This window comes from Xiphophorus couchianus, chromosome 19 (genome assembly GCF_001444195.1).
Source record: "Xiphophorus couchianus chromosome 19, X_couchianus-1.0, whole genome shotgun sequence".
NCBI classification, from domain to species: Eukaryota; Metazoa; Chordata; class Actinopteri; order Cyprinodontiformes; family Poeciliidae; genus Xiphophorus; species Xiphophorus couchianus.
This window is the reverse complement of record NC_040246.1, coordinates 6,325,827-6,333,554: the sequence shown is the minus strand read 5'-3', so window position 1 is coordinate 6,333,554 and position 7,728 is coordinate 6,325,827.

Here is a 7,728-nt window from a genome sequence, read left to right as displayed (position 1 = left end):
TGTGGGAGGAAGCCGGAGAACCCGGAGAGATCCACGCACGCACAGGGAGAACATGCAAACTCCATGCAGAAAGACCCGGAATCGCACCCAGGACCTTCTTGCTGCAAGGCAACTGTTCTACCAGCTGCGCCACTGTGCAGCCCCTGTCTTGAATCCAATAGGTTTATTTATTTATTTTTGCTTTTTCACAACAGTTGTTAGGTGAATATAGAAACAGTGCCACCTTTTGGCTGCACACACAGACGGCAAGCCTTGGAGTCACTATGCAGAGGTAGCTTGCTCTCAAAGTCAGAACGATAGCAGCTTTTAGGTTTGCCTAGTTATGAGTTTGTTTTCTAGTTAAAATGTGCAGGGTCAGGATGTATCAAAGTTTATTTTCTAAATTGCAAAACACTTCCATTTTGTGACAGCTTCTGGAAACCGCTCTACTTTATGTTTGCAAACAGAACAAGTGCCTCATTTTTACGGTAAAATATGTGACCCGAGGACTAACGGCTAAGACGCATACCGTGCAGAAATAGGTGACATGTTTGATGACTTACTCACCTGTCCTGCAGTACTAAAAAAAAAGAAAAAAAAAAAAGCTAACAAAAGCAGAGTCAAGAGTGTTTGGAATGGCAGACTGAGGTTGAAAAAGAGAGAGAAGAAAGGCAGGTTTGCTCTTGTTGGTGCGAGTGAAGATTTCCATTAACTCTTTTGAACCCGTGATGCAGTGAATTCCATCCCCTCACGTATGGGAGGAAGTAGCTTGCACACACACACACACACACACGCTCCTCCTTGTCTCTATCTATCTGTCTGCTTGGGCCTTCAAACATTTATGCTACATGCACGCTTAGACATAACAGACGCAGATAAATTCATAAATAAACACACACGTGTGAGATGTTAAAGTTGAGCAAGACATAATTAACATTTGGAAAACCGCACTGTGGCAATGGCAGCATTTCCCTGCTCTCCCGTTTTTTCTGCTTTCTGTCTGCTTTGGAAACATACAGTGCATATATCATCATATGGCTGGAGACATACCGCCTACTTCAAAGACCTCTGGTGAGCTGAGAGTGCATGATTATAGAGAAAGCAAGGTTTAAAGAGTCTCCGAAAAGGGGGGAATCATTCGGCGCAGAGATGAAGAGAAAGAAAGAGAAAGTAAGGAAGCAGCTAGGATGGTGGTAAACATCTGGGAGTCGTGGAGGTCTGGCCCTCGTATATGGGGGGGAAATGACTCCACGACTGGTCCAAGATCCGCTGCTTTCAATCTTTCCTCTTTGGCCGTTCTCAACTAATGCGCCTGCCCTTCTGTAAAGGTGTCTCCCAAGGTCGCTCACCGTATTAGTGCACTTAGTCAAGCTGAAAGAGTGTACGCTTAATTTGGCCCACTGACCAACACTGTTTCCATTGTGAAAAACCCTGGCAACATGTTGTCGATATTGTGTTACAGTCCATGTTGCACAATTCACTTTTCTCTTGTAAAAAGCCATTCTCCAAGCTTATCTGTTTTTCTTCAATCATGTCTTCCTTTTGTGCTGTTAGGCAGATGGTGAGAATGTTTAGAAAAACATAAATGAGATATTCCCGATGGGTCTTGAGATGTTGGAGTATATTTGAAAGAAAACCGAGCAAAAGACCTACACCTCTTGCCAGAATTACGACTTATCCGTCATAGGATAAATCAAAGCAATCCTACAGTAAATCTAAAATCACCTACAGTATCTTGAAGCATTCACAAAGATTGACATATTTTTATTTTTACATTTTGACAGATTAAGGCACAAAGTTCAATATATTTTTGTAGAATTTTAAGTGATAAAGCAACACATAATATAAAGTTGTAGGAACGTTTTTTGCTTCTTTTTTTTTTTGTTTTTACTAAAAACAAAAAATTGCTTCCATTTGTATTTTGCTGCTCTTTTTTTTCCTAAGTACTAATTGGAGAAGCAGCCAAGAAGCCCATGGCAACTTTGGATGAGATGCACAGTTCCACTGCTCAAGTGGGAGAATCAGTTGACTATTAGTCAAGGACTTCACAAATCTGTGAAGTAGAACAGTAAGGAAGACATTGCTCAAATAAAATTTTAAAAAGTCCCATATGCCACAAGCCATTTGGGGGATGTAAAACTTGACTTTCTGTCCATCTTTAAAAATGCTATATGTGACAGACAGCTAAAGTGGCATATCACTCTGAGCACACCATTCCCATGAGGAAACATGGTGGTGGCATGATCATGACCATCATCTTCAGCAGTAACATGGAAGGTTAGGGTTAGGGTAGTGTTCAGGTTTTTGTAGCCTCTACCAGGTTTCCTCCCAAGTCATTCCTCTCCTTGGCTCCATTCGACTTCCCTAACCCTAACCCTAGGAAGTTTCCTAACTGATATGTAACCGTACAGCCACAACTACATTAAAACAATTTCAACCAAAACATATCTGTGTTGTAAAATGGCCTAATCAAAGTCCAGGCTTTAGTTAAAGTCGAGATTTGTAGTGAGACTTGATAATTTATGTTCACAGAAGCTCTCTACACAATATGGCTGAAATTTTAGTCACCACCTCTACTTCTATTACCAGACGCATAAAGACTTGCGGCCATGATTGCAGAGTTCCAGAAAGCATTGACGTTGAACACTAGCATGCATTTGTGGATGTTGAACACAAATGCATGCTAGACTTTGCAAAACATTTCAAGAGCACATATTTTCCTGGCTAAGATTTCCAAGATCACTGCCAGAAACAATCTAGCCAACTCTCCAATGCAACATGACTGCCTTGTTTTGTCGTATTGGAATTTGAGGCTGGAGCAAGACAACTTTCCTAGTGTCGGGGCAGGGGGTATTCCAGCTGAATTTTCTAAAGTGGAACTTGGAAACTCCAACTTTTGAGCTCAAATGGAATGCACCATTATCCCATCAGTTATATGGCACAAAGCTGGATCGTGAATAAGCTCGGCATGACATCATTCCCAGATCATAAGTCCTGGTTCTGAGGTTGATGAGACACAGCACAAACACTGCTGATATGTGTAGATTCGATATTAAACTGGTTTGTAGTTCTGATTTGACTTTTATACTCCACCTGACTTCACTGAATGGGCTCGGCTTCGCTTGATGCCTTTGATCCGAACGCTAGGAACGTAACGCCTCCTTCTGCACTGATTTAATGAGCCACAAGTATGTTGGGTAAACAGTCACAGTACTATCAACGCCACACAAAACTAGTGGAGACGAATGGGGGGAAAAAAAAACAACACAAAGAAATGGAAAGAGAAATGCCATTAGGCTTTATTGATAAACCAATATACATGCAGAGTTGCTCTCTGTCTTTTTCAAAACTGTTTGTAGCTAAGAAAAAGGTGGACCAACAATGCAAACAATATTTAATAGTCTTAGTGCCAGGTCTAATAAGAGATTAATGTTTTATAAAAAGGCAGTAGTGATTCTTGTAGAAATAGCACCCTTGACAAGGCTCGCTTCACCAAATACAGTAAAAGTGTCATAAATCTCCAATTGTTTTTTTTTCTTTTGTAATATTATCTAGTTCAAATTTGAACAGTTACGCATTTTAGATGTTGAGGTGAAGATAATTAGCAATTCCAGCTCCCTCAAATTAGTGCAAAATGGCTCTATTGAGTGTTTTCAGTCAGAGGGTTCTTCCTAACTGTTGTAATACTGACCGCTACAGGACATCCTCTCTGCCTATGCTCATCATCTACAGCAACTTTTTGAGGTAAACTTGCATAATGTTATGTAATCCCTTTAGAATTAAAATAAGTATTTATTTTTTTACTGAAAGGTCTATAAGCAGCAGGCAGATGACTGCACAAGATGGTAAGAAAATCAAAGTATGACTGAGAGTCATCTGAGGAAATTACCTACAAATACAAGCACTTTTATTTTTGCGGTGAGTATAATGTTCCAGTTATTTAGTAGCTGCAAGAAAGTCTAATAGTTTGAACGTTTGAAACAAGGACACCAGCAATGACTTCTTATCTATTGCGTCTTGTAAAAATCTGCATTTCCCTTGAAAGTTTTTCACATTTTATCACTGACTTTTATGTGATGGACCAATACAAAATAAGGTGTAATTTTGAAATGTATGCCAATTCCTGTTATACTGAGAACTTTTATAAACGTGAGGAACTCTTGTCACAATTTCCTAATAATCTCTACTCTGACTGGGCCTTTTTAACACATTTGAACCACTCCCTTGTAGCACTGGCTGTATCCCTGGGTCTATCCTGCTGGAAGGTGAAACTTGATTCCAGTCTCAGGTGTTGCATTTTCTGCAAAGGCTTGTTCCTTTATTTAGCTGAAAAACTCTGATCAGCGTTCCTGTCTCTGCTGAAGAAGAAGAGCATCCCCATAGCATGATGCTCCCTCCACTATGTTTCACCATAGGAATGGTGTGATAAGGGTCAAATGCAGTGTTGGCTTTGTGCCAAACATAGCTTTTGGATGAAGAGCAAACTTTACACCTCATTTGATTTAAAAGTTAACATTTTTGCATTAAACTGGACCTATAGTGCAATTTTTCTCACCACCCTTTAGGTTGTTATTGAACAGTTGGATTTATACTGGAATCAAACCACATGGATCGACTCTATTTACTAGTCAGGTGACTTCTGAAGGGAGTTGGCTGGATTTTATTTAGAGGGAAAGCAGAGTAAAAGAGGAAGACTAAAGAATCAGAACAAACTTTCCAGATATTTATTTCTGAAATTCTTAATTAATCTTCCACTTTAGCCAAATAAACATTTGTTAATTTTTGAGGTTTAATATAAAATCTCAAACAAAATACATTAAGTTTTGTCTTTGTCACATGAAAATATAAAGTTATGCGGCTACAAATTTGCTTGCAGCTCACATGTACATAGGACGTTTTGTAAACATTTATACCCCATTTTGTACATTACAATTTATATCATACCATTGATGCAGCATGTATGACACTTTAAATAGCATTAGCAAGAAGTTAATTAAATGAATAACTGTAACAAAATTCTGCAGAAACCTCCATAACTGTCTGTAAAAACCTGTCTAATGGTTTTAAAAATTCTAATAGTTAGGAACAGATGCAGAAAATGGAGAACTGTGAATTTTGTTGCTGGTAAGATAACTGTAATTTGTTTCATAATTCAACAAAAAACACTTTGTGTTACTCCTGCAGTGTTGCATCGCTGCAGGTAGAGGGCTCCACTTTCAGTGTTTGTGCACATGTAGAAAATTGTTTCTTTACAAGACGAGCAGGACTTTTTTTTTGCCTGCCTCCATATTAGCTCTTTCTCGTTGTTGATTACATTTTAATGAATTAAACTGAATCCAGTTAGTATCCTCACCAGCAAAGAGCCCCAGTCCAGTAACTGACTTAGGATTACAGTATTGGCAGCTTTCTTAGTGCAGTTGCTGGAATGTGTGAGTGTTTTTGTACGTCTGCCAGCACAGAGAAATCTAGAACTCCGGGGCAATGAGTGTATTTGGCTGAGTCTGCTTGCTTAAAAATACAGCAAGGATTACCGCAGGAGACAAGTATGTATGAACTGGCAAAATGATCTGAATGTTTTTGCACTTGTTCTTGAAGGTGCTTGTGGTTCTGTCGACGTGAAATCTATTCAAGCTATCTGTGAAAAATGGGGCTCTGTAAGAAAACCTAAATAGAAGTTTTTGACTAATTCTCCCAGGGATTGTTAACATTCATTTGAGTTTAATTTAAGAGCTTTACATTTCATATTATCAGACTTTTCATATTCTTTTGTGGCCCAATAAGTGGGGGGGTGGAAGATGAATGGGCAGATAAATGGACTGACTGGTGGATGGATGAACTCTCACTGCCCCTGATTCCCAAATGAGGAAAAGTATAATAATCATAATCAACATTGTTGTTGCATTTTTAAAATGAAATCCTGTTCATATACTTTGGTATTTACATACTACCCTAATCTTCACGCAGAATAGATCTCTGTGACCTACATACAACTACTGCAATGTTTTGAAAAGCGATTAACTGGCCTGCTGCTCACATCACTAAAATATAATTTATATAGACCGATGGATTGAATTATTTTCCTTTCTTTTGTTGCCTTTTTAAACAGGTTTTTCTTGAAAAGAGGTTTTTAGTCAATTATTTAAATAAATAAATGTATAAGAGAAAAATAAAAATGTTCCTGTAATTTAGCATAAATTGAAAATTTAATTGCTCTTAATCTACATGTCTGTATTACACAAGATTTATTTGTAATAATGAAATGTGTAACCGTTACTTCAGGCATTGCAATATCCAGATAATCGCTTCTACATGTAAGAACAAATCACTTGGCTGGTCAGGTTTGCATTCCTGTAAACAACTGTATATGGTAGGTAGTTTTCCCAGGATACGCTATTTTAGAAATTATGTTTATGCTTATTTTGGAGGCAGGAAATGAGAAGTGTTTTTGCTACACTTAAAAGAAGAACTGTTTATTGTGTTTCAGAGGTGTTATATCAGAGCTCTGAATTACTTCACACAACTAAAATCTGCAATGCTACGACATGTAAATAATGTTTGGCCATGATATATAAAAAGAAAACAAAACAAGGCAGCATCTTGTCTCTCCTACAACTTATTTTACGTTTTGTAGAGGTACTTTGTAATGGAAAAGGTCCTCATGCTGCCACAGGGTGACCATGTTGAGAGAAGTTTGACACAAGTCAGAGCACACCATTCACTGCTGCTAGATGTGGTATAAAGACAGCAGGCATGTTGACCTGGGAGATAAACTGGAGTAATGGGATGTTGGCCTTGGTCTTATTTGCAGAAGAGTTCGCCCACCTGTTCACGTGACTGTTTAGCACCGATTTCTTAATGTGGAGCATAAGTTAAGGGTAAGAAACAAGAATGAGGTCATATGTGGTCCAGAAATGGTCAGCTGAAGACCAACCTCCAGATATTTACCCTGTATAGAAAAAATCTAAAAAACCTTCAGAAGGAACAAATTATCCTGATGTATAAAAAAAAAGAACTTAGCAGGTGTTAAACATTTTCTTCAATAAAGTTTTTTTTATTGTTTTGATGTAATATTCTAATCTTAAATGTCATGTTCTCATTAGAAATAAGTGTATAATCTCCATAATTAGCATTAGAAAAGGCTTAAACACTTCAGCCTTTGTGTAATAAATATGCACTGAATTTCACCAAGTGAATTGCGTTGCTGAAGTTTTCCAGTTTTATTCTAATTTATTGAAAAGGACTGTCTGTGTTCAGAAGCGGTCTGTTGCTAATCTTTCCTCCAATGTGTTTTTGGTTTTTTTTTTCTGTCGTGAAACTTTTTGGTCTTTAATAAATCTGCAAAACAATTCAACAAATTAAAGTACATCAGTTTCATATGGAAGCCATTTCTGCAACTCTGATGGAAAAACAAACTTGCATCTATGAAATACTACCCCATTATAATGATAAACTGTCTTCCAGTTATGACTTGGCTATTATTGTGACTTAGCTATCACATAAAAATGACACGGGTATCATTATTACATAATAGCTAAATTAGTTTTTCCAACAACTTTTACCTGGGGTATGAGCTTTCAAATGTTTTTTTTTTTTTTATATAGTTAACTGACTTATTTAGTTTCCTTTATGCTGCAATGATAAAATAATGTAATTTCCCTCATTCTCATTAAGTTATTTTATTTTACGTCTTAATGTCTGAGAAGGACTTTTTTTTTTGGTCCGGTTTATCTTTCTGAATGCGCAGTCTGT